The sequence below is a fragment of the Vombatus ursinus genome, unplaced genomic scaffold (assembly GCF_900497805.2).
Source record: "Vombatus ursinus unplaced genomic scaffold, bare-nosed wombat genome assembly UNPS02014782.1, whole genome shotgun sequence".
Classification (NCBI taxonomy): Eukaryota; Metazoa; Chordata; class Mammalia; order Diprotodontia; family Vombatidae; genus Vombatus; species Vombatus ursinus.
Genome location: NW_020954560.1, coordinates 2,892,860 through 2,913,595, shown reverse-complemented (window position 1 = coordinate 2,913,595; position 20,736 = coordinate 2,892,860).

The following is a 20,736-nucleotide window of genomic DNA, read 5'->3' as shown; positions in this document are numbered from 1 at the left end:
GCTTGTGTTTCAGCGTCCAGTTGTGGACCCTCATAGCAATGATGCAGCTTGAATGAGAAGCAGCTGGTGTACCCTTTCAAAGCACCAGAGGAACTGGGGTGTGTGAAGAGGAGAATCAGGGTAAGGACAGGTAGCAGAGATTGCCTAGTATGATGCAGCACTGTGCCAGCTAGAGGGGAAAACAAGATTCTACCATCACAGGAAAGAAATCTAGAAACCTTGTTTGGGCCAGTCCTTTCCCCACTGAAGTTTGATCTGGGCAGGGATTTTGCCCAGGTTCCCACATATATTCACTTTGAACTCAAGGAGGCCCAGGACACCCAGATTCAGAGGGTCTGTACAGTCATAGAAAGGGGAAGAAACAGGAAGAGAAGAGGGAAACCAGAGACAAGCAATTGAGAGCAGAAGAGAAAAGTCCAAAAGAACAAAGGAGAATGCCTGAGTACAAACTTAGCTCACAAACATATAAACCAACACAGCAGTTCATAAAGACCTAAAGAAAAATGAATAAAAACTTGAAAAGAAGTCAGAATACTATGAATTATTGTGCTATATTAAGCAAAACTCACTGACCAAAGAGAAAACTTAGACAACTTTTCAGAAACCATTGAACAACAACAGAAGAATCTCTTAAAAGAACTATCACAAAATTAGGTAGCTCTTATCTCTTATTGATAATTTTTTTAGGTTAAGATGGTCACATGTCAGATGACACAAGGACCTAACTCTCCTATTCTTACTTTAGCAATGCTCTAAAAAAGAGCACTAGATTGAATAATTACCAAAAAAAAATCCAAAGAGATATTTAGTAAACCTCTTTACGTACTCTATGAATGCACAAAAACACAGCTAGAAGTTGTGTATACTGTGAGAGGAGTCTTGATAGAGAAGTCAGTACAGTTATACAGGTTGGAAACCCACAGCAATGCCCCAAAAAGGAAAGCCCAAGGAAGCCCCATTAAGTACAGAGACTTCCCAGAGTTCTAAGAGGGGAAAGTTCAAGGAACACAGAAATCTCTCAATACTCCAGAGGAAGAAAGAAGAAAACAACAGTACCCTGAACAGGGAAGCTCCAGAAGGAAGAGAGAGTCAACATTCCAACTAGGAAAGTCACAGGGAAGAATATAAAACAATGCACCCTGATAGAGACAACTACAGAGAGTAGAGAGACCAGACAGTACTTTGATCAAGAAAGCTACAAGGCTATCTCTTACTATCTCTTCTTGCTGGGTTTTGTTTGTGATATATAGGAATGTTGATTTATGTGGATTTACTTTATGTCCTGCTACTTTGCTAAAATTATTTATTGTTTCAACTAACTTTTCAGTTGAATCTTTGGGATTTTCCAAGTATATTATCATGTCATCTGCAAAAGATATAGTTTTATCACTTCATTCCCTATTCCGATTCCTTCTATATCTTTTTCTTTTCTTATTGCTATTGCTTGGATTTCCAATACAATATTGAATAATATTGGTGACAGTGAGCATTCTTGTTCCATGCTTGATCTTACTATGAAGGCTTCTAGCTTATTTAAAATAACTCTAGACAGGATAAAATATCTGGGAATACACCTGCCAAAACAAATCCAGGAACTATATGAACAAAATAATAATAAAAAAACCCTTTTTTATATAAATAAAATAAGATTTTAAAAATTGGAGAAATAGCAATTGTTTCATGGGTTGGTAGGGCCAATATAATGAAACTGAATTATATATTCAGTGTCATCCCAATTAAATTACCAAAAATTATTTTACTGAATTAGAAAAAAAAACAACAAAATTCATTTGGAAGAACAAATAATCAAGAATATCAAAAGAATTAATAAAAGTATAAAAGAAGGAGGTTTAGCAGTACCAGATCTTAAACTGTAATATAAGGCAGTAATTATCAAAACTATCTGGTGCTGCCTAAGAAATAGAAAGCTAGATCAGTGGAACAGAGTAGACATACAATTTTCAGTTGCAAATGAATATAGTAACCTTGTATTTGAAAAGTGTGAAGACAAGTTTTGGGGATAAGAATTCATTATTTAATAAAAATTGTTGGGAAAACTGGAAAGCAGTCTGGCAGAAATTGGGCATAGACCAATATCTTACACTATTTATCAAGATAAGGTCAAAATGATACATGACCTAGATATAAAGAGAGAGATTACAAGAGCATTTGAAGAACATGGAACATATTACCTATCAGATTTATGGATAGGTGAACAATTTATGATTAAACAAGAGGGGGAGGGCTGTGTGAGGTGTTAAATGGATAATTTTGATTACATTAAATTTAAAAAAAGTTTTGTCCAAATAAAACAAATGTAGCCAAGATCAGAAGGAAAGCAGAAAATAGGGGGGAAATTTGTATAGACCATTTTTCAGATAAAGGCCTCACATATCAATATATAAAGAATGTTGTGAAATCTATAAGAATGAGAGTCATTCTCCAATTGATAAATGGTCAAAGGATATGAACAGGCAGTTTTCCAGTGAAGAAATCAAAACAATTTATAGGCATATGAAAAAATACTCTAAGTCACTATTGATTAGAGAAATGCAAATTAAAACAACCTTGAGATATCATTCTACACCTACCACAATGGCTAAAATGATAGAAGGGAAAAGTGACAAATGTTGGAAGGGATGTGGAAAAATTGGGATACTAATTCATTGTTGGTGGAATTGTGAACTCATCCAACCATTTTAGAGAACAATCTGGAATTATGCCCAAAGAGTTATTAAACTATCCATACCCTTTGACTCAGCAAAACCACTACTAGGTCTTCCAAAGATGATTAGGGAAAAATGAAAAGAACCTATATGTTCTAAAATATTTATAGCATCTTTCTTTATGGTGGCAAAGAACTGAAAATTGTGGGATGCTCATCAGTTGGAAAATGACTGAACAAGTTGTGATATATGATCATGATGGAATAGTACTGTGCTATAAGAAATTATGAGCTCATTAATTATGGAAAAACATGGATAGACTTGCATAAAATAACAAAGAATGAAATGAACAGAACCAAGAGAATGTTGTATACAATAATAGCAATATTGTTTTAAAAACAACTTTGAATGACTAAATCATTTTGACTACTATAAATACACAAATTAACTGCAAAGGACCTATGAAGGAAGATGCTATCTGCATCCAGAGAAAGAACTGATAAATTAAAATAGAGGATGATTTTACACATATGCAAATATATATAAATGTGTGTGTGTGTGTGTGTGTGTGTGTGTGTGTATCTAATGGTAGCTATCTCTGGGGTGGGGGAGAGGAGAGAAGAAAAAAAGTGAAAAAAGTTACATGACAACTTTATTACATATTTAAAGGAATAGCATGTTGTACATAATAGATTTGCAGTTTCATGTGCAATTATCTTTTTATATTCTACTATGTTATGAAAAAGTCAGTGTTATTTCATAAATTAAAATTTTTTAAAATGTAAAATTTAAAAAAATCTACAAGGGGGTCAGAAGCTATTAAGTGCCTTGATCAAGGGAGCCCCTGGGAGTAGAGAGAACACCCATTTCCTCGACTAAGGAATCCCTTGGGGGAACAAATATCCCTCTCCAATGTCCTAATCTAGGAAGTCCTGGAGAGGACAGATAACCCAGTCTTCTGAATAAGGAAGCCTTTCATGTGCCAATAAAAATGTTGAATTAGGTGGATGAATAATATCTACAGGAATATAAAATGCCCAGATGAATAAAAGAAGAAGTAGAGAACTTAACCCAATATGAAGAAGAAAAAAAGAAATTAAACAGAACATAAATGAACTCTCAAAGGAAAAAAAAGATGGATTTTCAAGTAAATTTTATCAAACATTCAAAGGACAATTAATTCCTATGTCATTTATACTGTTTGCAAAAAATACAGAAGGATCCTACTAAATCTCTTCTATGACCTAAATATAGTATTGATACATAAACCAGAAAGAAAGCTTCAGAAAGAAAATAATAACCAATATTTCCTAATGGATATTGAAGAAAAATATAAATAAAATATTAGCAAAGAGATTACAGTAACACAACTAAAATATTGAGCATTATGACAAGGTAGGCTTTATTCTGCAATGCAAGATTGGCTCAATATTAGGAAAACCTTAAACATAATAGACCCTATTCATAATAAATGCGAAATCAAGTGATTATATTTATAGATAAAAAAAAGCTTTTGACAAAATAAAACACCCATTTCTGGTAAAAGACTAAAAAAAGCATAGGAACAAATTGGTTTTTCCTTAAAATTATAAATATTACCTAGGTGAATTCCAAAGTCAGCATCACATGTAATCAAGATAAACAAGTAGATGTTTCAAGGATTTCTATTATCACCACTATTATTTACTTTAGTTCTAGATGTGCAATCTATAGCAAAAAGACTAGAAAAATAAATGGAGGGAATAAGCAAAGACAAAGAGGCAACATAATTGTTACTTTTTTTGCAGATGATATGACAATTTTCATAAAGAACCTTAAAGTATCTACTAAAATAAATGAAATAATAATTTTATCAAAGAAACAGGAAATGAAATAAATCCATATAAATCATGTGCCTTTAAAAAATATTTTTAAACAGAACCCAGTAGGAAAGGATAGAAAGAAAAGTTAAATTCAAAATAACTACAGTTTTTTTTTAAATGGAGGGAGGATCAGGGAAGAGGGGAGCAGCTAGGGATAGGGTTGATAAAGAAAAGAAAAAAGAGACATAAAAGTGGATCATTGAAGCATCTTAAAAATGCACAAAATGAAAAATTAAAAAGTACATAGGGAAATGCAGATAAGCAAGAAAGCTTTGAAAGGAACATTTATTACATTTTAAAAAGGAAATTGCATAATAGACATTTATGATTTCATATATAACCCTATTTTTCTGTTTGACTTTTATGTGATTCTTTATATTACATTAAGAAATTTTTTAAAAATTAGAAATGAAAGTAGGTTGAAAATTAGAGCTCTTCACATGGTGCTTCATAAACATCAAGGTAAAGAATTTAGAAGACATGATGGGTAATCTCTCCAAAGATACAGATGCTCTGAGAGAGAGAATAACAGATGTGTAACACACAAATACAGAGGTGGAAGTAAATTTGGCAGAAGAAAAGCAAAAGGCTATAATGTCAAAAGAACACATGAATTTTAAACTAGTCAGGTCAATCAACAAGCATATTATTACTTTGTGTCAAGCATTAAGCTAAGCAGTGAGGATACAAAGACAAAAGCAAATCAGTCTTTGCCATCAAATAGCTTATGGTATAATAGGAGAGACTGTAGGAGGTCTGTAGGCCTATACAAGACATACAAATCAAATACAAAGTAACCTTTGAAGAAAAAGCACAGGTAGTGAGAGTGGAACAGCAAAGGCCACGTGTACAAAGTGGTGCTTGGGTTGAGTCATGAAGGAAACCAGGAATTCCAGGGAGGGGGAGGTGTGGTGGGAGAACATTCTGGGCATGAAAAGCGTACAGCACAAAGGGAACATGGAGATGGGGTGTTATGGGTGATGAGGAGCAAGTAAACCTGTAGAGATAGAGTCCCAGGGGTGGGGAACCTGCAACCTCAAAGACACATGTGACCTTCTAGATCCTTGGGTGTGACTTTTGACTGAATCCAAGTTTTACAGAACAGATCCTTTTATTAAAGAGATTTGTTGTGAAGTTTGGATTCAGTCAAAGGAGGAATTGAGGACGTAGAGGGAAGGTAGGAATAGTTTTAAATGTCAAATAGAAAAGTTTATTGGTGATCCTGGATGTAACTGGGGGCCATTTGGTGTTTAATAATGAGCAGCAGAGTGATATGGCTCAACCTCAGCTTTAGGAAAATCACTTTGGTGGCCATGTGAAAAATGGAGTGAGACTTGAGCAAATATGTTTTTTTATTGCATGTTATGCTCCGTGAGTGTCTCAGTATATTCCAATTCCAAACCTGAATCACTGCACCAACCTAACCCAGATTTGATGTTAGTCAGTAGGGACTGTTTACAATGACTTCCTGAGTAAATTCATCATTGATGTGGGGGAGTAGTGGTAAGAAAGAAAGGCATCTATAGGTGATTGGATGGTCAGAGATAGGACCCCGTTATCTTGTGCCTACAGTATTGTTCGGGAAACATGAGGAGTCTTCTCAGTGGTATGAAGAAGAGTTAGTGGGGTGGCTGCCTAAAGAGCTTTATAGGAAGAGCAGAAATGTTGTAAAATTAAGTATCTCTTATTGTTGATTTTTAGAAAAGCTGGGTCACCATTGTAAGGAAACTAAAAATAATTGTCTTTGCCTATTCAGTTCTTAGAGGCATAAGTGAATGTGCTTTTGATTTTTTTTTTTGCACTTTTGATTTTTTAAGAATTGTGTTTTGAAGGCAGAGAAATAGCTTGTGGACCTAGGAATAGCATCAATGAGAAGGGCTCTGCTAATGAGAACAAGGACTGATAGGCTGTAAATGGGAAGCATGATTTCTGACCTAGAGGTTGCATTGGACAATATGTCACACCCTACTGAAAATAGGGCAATAAGGTAAGGTAACAGGAGCAGAAGTGAAAATGAAGATTGAGAGTCATGATAGGAAAAGAAGCTCAGGTCTATCTTATTACTAACTCCCCTTCCTACCTTCCTACCATTCTTTTCACCATCCCCATCATTCTAGGGAGTAATAGACAGAGGGAGATTTATCCACCCAGCTCTAGCTGTCATATGGAAGCAGTAGCTGTGTGTTGGAGTGGGGAGAAGGGTGAATGCTCCCTCCGTCCCTCATAAGATCACTTGCCACGCATGCTGGAGAACTGAACGAAGAGAGAGAGATCAAGAAGGTATCTCTCCTTTTTAACTCAGAGCACCTCACCTCCTTGCCACTGTCATGGGATTGGGGAAAGACCAAAGGATCACCCAAAGTTTGCTGAATTATAAAGAGTTCTGAGACATGTTGTTGGCTTGAAGAAAAAAGGGCACTTTTGTATGATGTTCCATCCTTATTACTCAACAAAGAAGAAGAATTCAGAGAAGCTGAAAACATATGAAATGATACATGGCAGAGTAAGCAGAACCAGTAAAACAATATATACAACTACAAGATAAATTGAAAGAACAAAAAAATTAAACCAGACCTTATGTAATTATAATGTTCACACTTGGTTGAAGAGAAAACTACAAAAAATGCAGCTTTTTCTCTTCATAGCTGCCTTCTTTATTTTTCTAGTTTTTTTTCCCCATAAGCCCCCCTGCAGTTGAACTTTCTCTTATGAAACATTATCTCCCCTTATTAAAAAGTGAGGTCCTTAAGAACAGGGATCATATCACTTTTCCTATTTGTATCTCCAGGGCTGGAAAGTGTGCTTGGCAAACAGAATGCTTAATATATGCTTTTCATTCATTCATTCACTCATTACTGAGGTGAGGAACTACGGGTGTGAAATATTGCATTTGTTATCAGATAATCTGTGTTTTACTGAATTGCTTTTTCCTTTTTTTTTTTTTTTTACATTGTTGTTACAATGGACCAGGTCGGGGAGGAGAGAGGGATATCTTTTGAAATCAGTGGAATATAACAACAAAAGGCACGATAAAAACAAAATTAAAAAAGTAGACAACTATATGATCACCTAGTACAAGTATCTCTTTTTTACACCTGAGGAAACTGAGGTACAAAGTACACTAAGGAAAACTGGAAGAGAATGATTTTTACTGTATGAGACCAAGGAATGTTTTGTGGAGGAGGAATCAATTTCATTTTTTTTTAAGGATAATGCCACCACTGTATTTAAAGTTTACTGTGATTTTATTCAGAAAATTTCTTAAGCTGTTTTTTTTTTCTGGATTGAAAATACTTGTCATCTTAGTAAGAATAATTATGGTTTGCTGACCAAAAAGTGTTGTTGATTAGAAATTCTTCATGGTTCCTATTTTGGATTATCTACTGGCATTTCCCCCTTGATTACAAAGTCATACTGAATTATGGAAATACAGCATTATTTTTAAAGGATTTAGACATGTAAGTTCAATGTGAAAGTAAAAACATAAAAGGGAATGTAATTCTTCTTTAATAAAAGTAAATACTCTGTCATTCACCTCTGTCATTCATTTCAAACATCTCTAAGACATAAAGACAAATAAAGACATTGTGAATTTGATGTCCATTAAGGATTTCAGACTCAATATGTCTAGAAGAGAGCTCATGATTTTTTTCCTTAATTCATCCTACCCATGTCAAAGGTACCATCCTCCTTTTAGTCAACCATATTGACAACATTGGAGTCATTCTCAACTCCTTGCTTCTTCCCCCCTCCCCATAACCAAATCAGATGCCAAATCTTGTCTATTTTGCCTCCACATTATCTCTCATATCCATCCTCTTCTTTCCACTCATAGAGTCATCACCGGTTACCTAGATTACAGTAGTCATAGACCCCTGGTATTATGTTCTCTGACAACTTAGCCAATATCTTAGAAGACTTCTGGCTATCCTATGCCTTAAGCCCCACCCCAAACTGAGACAATGTGGACAGGCCATTGGTCTGATCCTGTGTAGCAAATTGGTATAGCATATTGCACAGAATTAAAATCAAAGGAGTTGGGTTCAAATCTCCATTCTACTACTTACTACTTATGTGGCTTTGGGCAAGTAATTTCCCTTTTTCTAGACATTCGTTTCTTCAACTGTACAATAAAGGGATTGAATTAGCTGATTTATAGTTCTACTTCCAGCTCTAAATGTATGAACTCATGATTACGGGAGATTTCAGCTTCCATTTAGTAGAACCCTCACAAGCGCTGCCCACCTGTCCTGAAGCCTAGTTGATGGTTCATTTTCTAAAAAGTGTGTGTGTGTGTGTGTGTATGTGTGTGTTGGTGTGTGTTGGCAGAACTGGGCTGAAATGGGTATGATTCTACTAGATGGCTAAACAGGGCAAGGAGAAGAATGTGAATGTTCCTGACAGGCCTTATAAGGGTTATTCATTTCCCTAGGTGACAGTGAAAAGTGGATCATGCTTTGTAAACTGAATAGGACTAAAGCAAAAGGAGTTTGTGTCTCTGTTTTCCAGTCTGGCAAGTGCTGCTTGGATAAGTAATCCTTCAAAAATAAATCACATGTAAGTTATGAATCCAGGGACAGGTGATAACTCTACCACACCTTCATCTAACTGATGTCAGCTTTTTACTTCACTGGAGGGGCAGGTAAGGTTAGGTCTTTGTGCAACAGCCAGAATCAGTAAGCTGGATATGTTGCCAATCATTTGTTGGTCTCAAAGGTAGTGACATATGACAAGCTAACAACCATTAGGGCTTTGGGGCTATTAAGTATCCTGAGGAATATACTTATAAATAAAACACATTGCAAGATTATTTTAACATATGCTTGGCACATAGTAGTTGCTTAATGAATGCTTATTTTTTTTTATGAATGCTTATTGATTGACTGACTGACTTATCACTATCCCTTATGCTTTAGGCACAGTTCATTCATGATCTCAACTTATCCTGACTAAAATGGAAAGAGTCATAGAACATACAACTTGTTCTAATAAATTGGTACCTAATGAGATGATATATGAGAGGCAGTGGGGTGTGGAGGAAATAGCACTGACCTGAAATTAGAAAAGGTCTGGGTTCAAATCCTGCCTTCTAGGATGGGAAAAAATAGGTACACTTCAGTACTGTTGGTGGAGTTGTGAAATGGTCCAACCATTCTGGGAGAAAAACTTGGAACTATGCCCAAAAGGCTATAAAACTGTGCATTCTTTTTGACCCAGCAATAGTACTCCTAGGTCTGTATCTCAAAGAGATCAAAGAAAAGGGAAAAGGGACTATTTGTACAAAAATATTTATAGCAGCTCTTTTTGTGGTGGCAAGGAATTGGAAACTGAAGGAATGTCCATCAATTGGGGAAGAGTTGAACAAGTTATGGTATATGATTGTGATGGAATACTATTGTGCTATAAGAAATGACAAGGGGGATGGTTTCAGAAAAACCTTGGAAGACCTATATGAACAAAATGAAGTGGTCACTCTCTTGCTTGCATTCTCCAGCTTATTAACGTCAACTGAGGATGCAGTGGATAGAGCAGTGTTAGGAAGACCTGAATTCAAATTTGGCACAGACATTTACTAGCTGTGTGACCCTGGACAAGTTATTTAATCTCTCAGCTTCGGTTTCCCCATCTGTAAAATGAGGTTAAATTTGATGGTCCCTAAAGTTCCTTCTGTCTCTAAATCTATGATACTATCATCCTATGTTCTTTCTTAATGCTAGAAATGAATACAGTACTGCAGGTTAGGACTCACAGGAGTAAAGGACTGTGGGACTATCACTCCCCTAAATCTGGAAACTATGCTTTTCTTAAAATTTTTTTAATTTAATTTTTTAAATTTCAAACTTAACATATACCAAAAAGAAATGAGCCTTTCTGTAAAGTAGGTAGAATGCATAAAGAGGATTATGTGTGAAACCATAAATCTCTTTTTTTATACCACTTGCTTTTTAAAAAAAGGATAAAATGAACTCTGCATTACTTTTACAACTATCCTACTTGTCTTTGCTTCTTTCTGAATTTCATCCTGTTCTCTGTGGTTTTTAAAACATGTTTCAATAACTTTCCTCTTTATAAGACTTTTTTGGGGGCATCATCATCACTGCCTTCTCAACCCAACAAACCCTCTACTCTAATTAAAAACAGAAAAAAAACTTTTTTAACAAGCATATTAAAATAAAGCAAATCCACACCATGCATGACTATGTCCAAAAATGTACGTCTCCTTCCACAACTTGAATACATCTGCTCTCTGCTCCATAGCATACACGGTTGGGCTTTGGTTTGATCAGAATTCTTAAATCTTTCAAAGCTGTTTTTCTTTTCAATGTTGTTATTATGTAAATTACCTTACTTGTTCTGTTCACTTCATCCTGCATTAGTTTATTGTGAAATTATCTCATTATTTCTTATGATACAATACTATTTCATTACATTTACATACCACGATTTGTTCAGCCCTTCCCCAATTGATGGGTATCTTCTTAGTTTCCAGATATTTTCTTTTTTTTTTTAATGTTATTCTCCCTCTACCCCTCCTCCTCAACAACTTCAGGATCAGCAAGTTTGTTTACAACTACTTCCTCCCCAGGATTATCTTTCCTAGGAGCTCTCCCTATCCTCATGTGTTTCCCTATTGAATCTGGTGCATTTCCACGTGAGTGTGTACGTGTGTGTGTGTGTGTGTGTGTGTGCGCGCATGCCTATATATGTTTCAAACCCCCTTTTTCTGGTTCATCTAGGTATATACTCCTTTCATTCTTTCCTCCATTTTTTTATACTCATTTTCTCATGTACCCTGTGAGAAATAGCAAACCCCTTTCTTCCTTTTTTTTTTAAACAACAGTGTATTCTTTTTATCTCCCCTTCCTGTCCTCCCACTTGAAACTCTTAGAACAGACCACCTCCAGATCTTCCTTCTCTTTATTAACTCCTTCAATACCCATTGAAGACATTAAGATTCTGAAGAGACATTTGTTTCTTCTCCTCTTGTTAGACTATTGCCCTCTTCGTTATCATACATACTCTTGAAATTATTCAAATACATTTACTTTTCTAAATTTCTCTTGAGTTTTGTGTTTGCACTTCAAAGTTTTTACTCATTTGTCTTTGAACTTGGTTTCTTTTTGGTTCCTTGGAATCCTTTTTCTTTGATATGGAAGCTCTGGATTTTCGCTATGATATTCTTGGAATTTTTCCTTTTGGGGTCTCTTTCAGGAGGTGATCAGGGGATTTCTACTTTTACTTTGTCTCTTGGTTCTATGGGCAATTTTCATTGAGGCTTCTTAATATATAGTATCCAGGATCTTTTTTTAAATCATAGTTTTCAGGAAATTCAATGACTCTTAAATCCTCTCTCCTTGACCTGTTTTCCAGGTCAAATATTTTTAACAGCAGACATCCCATATTTTCTTCTTTTTTATCTTTTGGTTTTGTTTTAATATTTTTTGATGTCTTATGGAATCACTGATTTATACTTTTTTTCCCCTTGTAAGTAGTAAAGAAACCCATTTATCTGAGTCAATTGCAAAACAGAAATCAGAGAAAGTATATATAGGGGGATATATACCCAGACAATACAAAATGAAGGAGCTCTCCCGTGGGGGGTGGGGTGGGTGAAATAACTACTCAACCAAGAAAGAGTCCCAGATTTCACTCAAAGTGGAAATTCCCCAAAACCTGTCCTGTAGCAAGCTGGGGCAGGGACATGATGGAAACTCTTCTTGAATTTCTCTCAAGCCAGCTTCTTCCTAGATTCTTATTTTCCCTTTGGCAACCTGAAGTGGGCTTTGGCACTGTCCATCTTCTTTTTCGGAAGCTGGAAGCCAGAAGCACCCAATTTGCAAAGAGACAGACGAACCCAAAGAACGTCATGTTCTCTTCTCTCCTTTCACCAATTCTGCCCTGCCCATGCACATTGATCTCTTTTATTATAATTTTCAGGAAGTCTGCTATTTGGGTGAAGTGTACCACTTTCTCTCCTAAGCTAGTTAATCTCCTTCCACGTTTTCCTTTGGAGCTTTTCTTTCTTTTTTAATTTCTAGTTTCATTTTTTTTTTTTGAGAAATTAATCAGTCCTTTCAGATTTTTTTTTCTTTTTCTTTTGAGTCTCTGCCTGAGGTTGTCTGCTAAGGAGTTTTCTCTCCTTCTAGATTAGATTTTTGAGGATCTTTGGATCTACAATAATCTTTTATGGTGATTAGTATTTTTTTTTAATGTTTACTTATCCCTTCAGCTTTCATTCTTGAGTTGGGGATTTATGCCAGGAAGGGACTCTACTTTCTTCTGCATTTTTAGGCAAGGGTGTTCAGCCTTACTTGGGTCACTTGGATTCCTATGCTCACCTTCACCTATGTTCCCTCTACTGGATCTCTGAGTTTCTGAGCAGGCTCTTTGTGGCTCTCTTTAGTGTCTCAGGACAGAGTTCTAGGAATCCTGGAAGTCAAGAGGCACACTACCCTGGTCTCTGCTGCTTTCGAGGTCCAAATTGTGTACATTCAACCACCCTGGGACTTTTTCAGGGGGATCCAGTCTTGATGCCTCTGGACATAGAATTTTGCAGGCTATTTCTATCCCCAGTCCATCTCTGGTGGTGCTGGGAAGCTATCATAGGTATTGACTTTGTGGGTGGCCTTCTTTCCTATTGCCTGGGGCTTCTAGTTTTTTGTTTAGCTCCAGGGTGGAATAAGTTCCTGTCATTACACATTATTCCATCTGGTGCTATCTTTATTTATTTATTTGTTTCTGGGATAGGGGTGTAGGAACTGAGCTATCAGTTCAGGCAGTTATCTTGATCTTGTATCCTGTCTCCCTTTTGACATAGCCCAAGGTTGAATGACTTTTTTTTTTTTTTTTTGTCTGGACTATCACACCACTGACTCACATGGAACTTGAATTGAAGTCCATTTTGGACTGTGATTTCCTCTCATCTGATTGCTTCCATGGCTTTACTTTATCATTCCTAGGGAGAGAAGCAGTTCCTTCCTTCCCAGAGCATCCAGTTCTCTCCTCCGTAGGACCAGGATAAAATTTATTACAACCCATTTGCCCTAAGCACTAATACACTCTATCTGACACTTTACTTAACTTTCTCTTTGTTCCATCTGGCTTTTTGTACTTACCTTGCCATGCCTGGTCTTGTCATCTATCTTCTATTTCTTGAGTTTACTTCCTCAGGTTATCCTCCATGATCTTCCTTGATCTTCAGTTTCATATTCTGTAAAATGGGGTTAATAGTAGCCCCTCCTTCACAGGATGGTTGTGAGAATGGAATGAGTTTATAAAAAAGGAGTTTATAAATCAAAGAAGTTTATAAACCTTACAATTCTATATAAATGCTATTATAATTATCACCATCACGATCATACATCTTTCCATTGCTTTTTGGGTCACATGTGATTTTTTTTTAGTCTCTGGAGATTATATTCTATGAATAATAATCCCTGACATTGCACAACACTTTAAAGTTTCCAAAGAGCTTTGTATAAATTATCTGAGTCTTCAAATGACTCTGTTTGGTGGATAATATAGCTATTATTATGATACCCGTTTTACAAGTCAAGAAACCGAAGGTCAGAGAGTAGCTTCTCTGACTGAAGTGACTTATTCAGGGTCACATCACATAGGTCTTCCTGATACCAAGTCCAGCACTCTACTTAGGACATGAAATGACCTTTCTAACCCGTGGTCTTGAAGCATCACCAGAAGAACATGAATGTCAAAAAAAAACAACAAAAAGGTGAGTTTTTATTTCTGAGAGCATCTTGGAATCATTGAAAGTGTCATGTAATTTTCCTAATGTAACTCAGCCTCTCTCTTCCTCCTATTTGATTCTATACCTAAATTACAGTCAATTTTCAGGGCCTGGGATATTCTGATGGACAAAGTCAACATGCTGTCCATCAAACTCAATTTCATAACCTTAACAGGAAGCATTTTTTGTCCATTTTGTTTTTCCTATGTAGATTGTTAGGCCCATCTGTTTTCAGTGGTTTTAGACCTCTGCAGTATACTAGGGCTTGAAGTAATTAACACTATCATCCAAAAGCAGAATAAAGAACATAACAGAAGAGAGTAGAAACCATATTATCTATAATTTACTATATTATCATTATATGTCACTATCCTTTATAACCTCTGCTAGAAGTGAGAAGTTGGGAAGGTGTTGTTTTTTTTTTTTTTTAAGTCACCTTTTCTTCCAGGGCCTGGGAATGCTTTTCTCATAATAGGCTTTAAAAATATTTGTTGAATTGAACTGAAGTAAGAGGATATTGAAGACCTGGGGGAAGGATATTGAGGACCTAGGGGAAGGATACTGAGCTGAAAGCTCAAGCCTTGGAAAGGAATGCAAATAGAGACCAACCATCCTATCTAACAGTGGCTCTCCAATTGTCTTTATGTATTCTGGGGACACTGATCTCTAGCTCAGAGCTGTTTCACTGATGTGCAGGTACCCACAATCGACACTACTTCCCTGCGAAGAGGGTAATAAAGGACTCCTGGTCTTGGGATGCACTTTCTTTCGGGAATATAAGCTTCAGTGGCCCTGGTGTCTCACCAACAACAGATTCTGTTTTCCCAGTACTCTGTGAAAATGAGCTTCTCTTGCTATTTACCTGAAGTGAGTCATTTCACCAGGGCCTGCTGAAGTTGACAAGGGCACAGAAACACCAGATGCTTCATGAAGGAGGAAAAAAATCAATAAGACTGACTTTATGGCTTGTTATTAAAGTCTCATTTCTATGACACCTCTAAGTTAGAAGGGAAAGCTACCAACAGCTAGGAACAGAGGTGGAAGGGTGTCTGGGGCACAATGCATCACAATTGGCCTATTTTCTCTCCGTAACATCCAGGATACACAGGTCAGTGGTCTTTGGGGAGGTCCCTTTCACAGCTAGATTTCTTAAGACTAAAACTGCATCCTGGTTTTAATGAACTGTGGTTTCTAGCTCTGTACTCTGAAATAGCTCAGACAAATACATATAGTTTCAAGTAATAACTTTTGAAAAAAGTGATTTTAAGACTCAAGCAGCCTATAATTGCACCCAGGAGCTATGAAAAAGTTACAGAGAGGGAAACATTGGGGTCTGACCTCTCTAGTATTTAATATGCAAATCAAAAGATGAAAAAAAGGAGGATTTTCCCCAGTGATCCTAGACTAGCAGTTTTTACTACTCTCAAGAGGGATAAAGTAAGTATTACAGAAAATCCTCTGACACATAAACTTAAATTCTGAATGGCCTTTATATATGAATAGCCACCTTGTAATGGCATTCCCAGCTGAGTGTTCTGGTGACCACAAGGACACTCAGCATGGAGCTAGTGGGAAAAGTGTTAGGGGTGAAGTCTGGAGAAATATGTGATTGAAATGTGCTCCTTGCCCCAAGGCTCTTCCCTTTCCAATCCATCCTTCCTCAATGCTAAACTGATTTCCCAAAAGTTCAGATCTGATCTATGTGATGCTCCTTCTCAATACACTTTAGTGGCTCCCTACTGGTTCTAGGATCAACTATAAAATAATCCTCTATTTGGCATTTACACAACCTGGCCCCAACCAATCCTCACAGGTTTTAATGCACATGATTCCCCTCCATGTGTCCTTGGGTCTAGTCCAGCTGCCATTCTATCCGTTCCTCAAATGCAGTATTCATCTCTAACCTCTGCCATAGGAATGGACTCTCTCTGCTCACTTCAGAATGCTAGTCACCTTCAAGTTTCAGCTCAAGTAGCATTAGGTCTAATCTTTGACATTTGGCCTTTTCTGATTCCATTAGCTGTTACTGCTTTCCCACCAAAATCACCTTGTATTAATCAATCAATCAATCAATCAATCAACATTAAGTGCCTACTATGTGTCAGACTGTTTCTGCTTATAGCTTTGTATCCCCAGAACATACCTCACTGCCTGGTGTATACCATAGGCTCTACAAATGCTTGATTGACTTGGATTTCAGCTCTGACACTTGCTGGTTATGTTTCCTTGTTTAATTTTGTTTCTCTAATACTGTTTCCTCATTTGTTAAGTGGGGACGATGATAATGACACTGCTAGTTTCAAAGAGTTGTAAACTTTAAACATTATAAACTTTAAACAACTATAGAAATATAAGTTATTATTACTATTTATGACTCTCATGTGGTTTCTTGGCTTTCCTTCCCTTTTCCCTTTCAGGAGCAGGAAGCATCTCTCCTTCCCCCCATCCCCTAGCTGTTCCAAGTCTAGTTCAGGATGGAATCTGCAGGGGCAATCAATCAATCAGTAAGCATTTATTAAGCCCTACTAGGTGCCAGTCACTGTGCTAAGTGCTGGAGATACAAAAAGAAGTTAAAAGACAGTCCCTTCCCTCAAGAAGCTTATAATCTAATGGTAAGCCTGGTGGTGGCCAGAGGGAGGGCATGGTAACTGTTACTAGCTGCTTCTCCCTCTCCTCCTGTGCCATAATTCCCCTACATCTACTGGTCTCCCCAGTTGATTTCAATACTCTGCACTGTCTCGTTCTGGTTTTTCTTGGATATATAGGTAAGATATATCCTTGGATATATAGGATATATAGATGAGCCCCGCACTTAGATTCAAAAGTACTAGTATGGAGGAAGGAGACGTAGTCAGATAGCAGTTCCTATGAAAAACACTTGGGAGAATAATGATATGGAATCATAGGCCACTCCAAAGGATATATAATCTACATTACAGAAGTTAAATGAAGAGAACAGGCAAGAAACAAGTTTTGTTGCATTTCCCCATGAACAGACTACATTTAGAATGCTGTGTTTAGTTCTAACCATTACATTTTAGAGGGAACATTGACAAGATGTCGTGGATCTAGAAGAGGTCAACTAAGATAGTGAAGGGATTAAACCATACATTATGAAGACTGGTTGACAGAACTGGGGATGTTTAGCCTGGAGAAGAGAAGAGTTAAGGGGGTGCATTATTGCTGTTTTTATGTGTTTGAAGGGTTGTCATGTAGAAGAAGGATTAAATTTTTTCTTTTTAGCCCCAGAAGATAGAACCAGGAGCAATGGGTAGAAGATTCAAAGAGATGGATTTAGACCCAATGTCAAGAAAAATTTTGTAACCATTAGAACTACTTAAAACTAGAAAGGGCTGCCTTTGGAGCCATGGGTACCCCCTCATTGAAGTACTTCAAGCAGACTGGAAGACCACTTGTCAGGTATGGTGTAATAGGGATACTTTTTGGGGTCTTGGTTGGATTAGCTAGCTGCTGAGGTGCCCTCCAACCTCAAATGATATGATTCTGTGAGAATTCCCAGGTATGGTAGGAGTGACATCTATCTGTATTATGAAGGGTAGGATGATCTCCCTTTAAGGGGGCAAGGAGACTATGTTTGTTACCAGTGATGTCTTAATTGTTGAGTCTGATGTCCTTTTCTCAATCCTGATCCTTTTTTACCTCACTGAAGCATCTGAAAATGTCAGCCACCTCCTTCTGGCTCTCTCCCACTTAAGATTTTCACAACCCTGCTTTCTCCTGGCTCTCCTTCCATCTGTCTGACCATTGTTTCTTAGTCTCTTTTGCTGGATCTCTACCCAGGTCATTCCTGCTGTGGGTTCCCTTAAGGCTCTGACCTTGGTCCCCTTTTCTTTTTTACATTTCATTATCTCATTTGGTGATCTCATCAGCTCCTACAGATTTAATTATCATCTCTTTGCAGATGATTCCCAGATCTATATATCTAGCCTTTGTCTCTCTGCTGAGCTATAATCATGCATCTCCAACTTCCTCTTGGACATTTCCAAGTGGATAACCAGTAGACATCTCACACTCACATGTCCAACATAACTCATTAGCTTTCTTCAAAAATGATCTAAAACCTCCCCCATCCCCTTTCTTCTTCCAAACTCCCCTATCACTATTGTCATCTTCTGAGTCATCCTGGTCTGCAACCTTGACATCATTCTCCATTCTTCACTCTTGCTCACCCCACTCCTCCAACCCACTGCCAAATCTTGTTATTTCTACCTTCATGACATTTCTTGTATATGTTCCCTTCCCTCCACACACATTCAGGCCCTCATTACACCTCACTTGGACTATTTCAATAGTCTTCTACCTGGTCTCCCTGCCTCAAATTGCTCTCTGCTCTAATCCAACCACCACTTAGCTGCCAAAGTGACTTTCCTAAAGTATGAAGTCTAACCATGGCACTCCTCTGCTAAATGAGCTTCAGTGGTTCCCTATTAACTCCAGTACAAATATTAAGTCATCAGGCATTTAAAGCCCTTTACAACCTGGACCCTTCCTGCCTTTCTAATGTTCTTGTACCTTACTTCCATCCATACATCCCATGATCTAGCTAATACACTGACCTACCTCCAGCTCCTCAAACACAACACTTTTATCTCCATGCCTATGTTCCAGTTGTACCCTACACTTGGAATGTTGTCTGCCTTTACCTCTGCCTCTTAGTTTCCTTGGTTTCCTCCAAGATTCAGGGCAAATCCCACCTTCTGGTGGAGGGCTTCCCTGATCTCTGTCAGCCTTGAAGAATAGCTTGGTGGTATAAAAATACTAGACTAGACTCTCGTGTCCACTTACATCCTTCAAGGATAACAGATTTTCTTGAGACAAGAAGGAGAACTGAACATCTAAACGCAGCTCATAGGCAAAGAGGCAAAGAAATGTGACTTGAGCAATGATACAAAATGGGGCAGTAATACAGAATAGGATCAGTTACAGAAAGGAATCATTTATAAAATGATACAGAATCAATTTAATTTCTTCAATCCCCCCCTTTGATTCAATAAGAAAGTTTCCTCAATGAGTCACTAGGTAATAGGCCAATCAAATGACATCAAATCTATCTGCCTCTCAGGACTGACTCATCAGGATACAAAAAGACCTGAAGGTACTGAACATTTCATTAAGGACTGTTAATTATGAGGTCTAGATGTTCTACCATGATGGGAATAGTGTGAGAGGGGACAGAGGAGACTGATTGATGCATTGACAGGGTCTATTGGAGGCAGCCCCCTTTGGCAAGTAGGCCTTACAGAGACAGTGGCACATGGGGAAGAAATGAGAGGAAAGGTTGAACCATCAGTCTCTTCCATAGTAACCCATTCCCAATGTCCACTTCATCAGCACATCCCACCTCAGGGCTCATATGTCTCATGTAGTTGTCTGGTTTCTGAAAACATCTCCTCTTGGGCATTCTGGAATAAGCCTGTTCTCAAAACAGCTCTGAAGAGAGTGGCTCCTCCTAGATCTGTGTCTCTGGTTCAGGTTATTGTAGTGACACTTAGGTGTTTGTGCTATAACCCTTTACAAAACAGATCTCAGTACAATTTAGTGAACTATATTAGTTTTAAACTAAATTAGGAACCGGTACTTGAAACCTCAGAGAACTTAAGTTTTTACATATTACATGCTGTTACTGAGGCCTTGTATTTGATATGGATGATGCTTCTCAATAAGCTAAATGGGAGAATTAAAAAAAGAAACCCATGAGGGTTGGACTTTGGTTTCAGTTCTAGAGTTACTAGTATATCAATTAATTAGAAACACATCTGTTAGAAAATTATATCCATTTAAATTTAATTAATTCCACCTTAGGAGGATCAGATGCTGTTAAGCATCTAATGCTATACATGAACACATAGGTAACAACACTCTTTTATTCCTAGGCTCAATGGCTACATAAATGAACTTGCTTAAAAGATACGAATTTAACTCCAAGTGTAACAAAACACCTGAGATGGGATACGTAAATATACTAAGCAATTAATTACAAATTGTATGCAGAGAACAGAGTATATCAAATGTGTTGTCTATAGTGAACCATGTTCAGTTGTTCAAATGGAATAGATACTACATGCACATAGACCACTGCTCTTAAATACCCTCTAAATATTTAACTCTTGTGTAATTTGCTTGCATTTCAGAGCATGCTCTACATGTAGGTTTATGTCAAGGACCCAACTTTAAACATGAATATATTAGCAGGCAGATGACAAGTCTAAGCACTCATCTACTTAGTTGTTAAGCATATGGAAATGAGTACAATTTCAGATTGAAAACAGTAAGATCTTACATAATTACATCCTATTATATTAACTCAGCGGTGCTAGGGTATTGCACCAAGATTCATTATACTTTTTAAAAAATTACAACTCTACCTGTCCTGGTTAGAGATTTGACATGAAAGGAGGAAGCAGGGACATGATTATAAGAGCACTGAAACTGGTCCTCC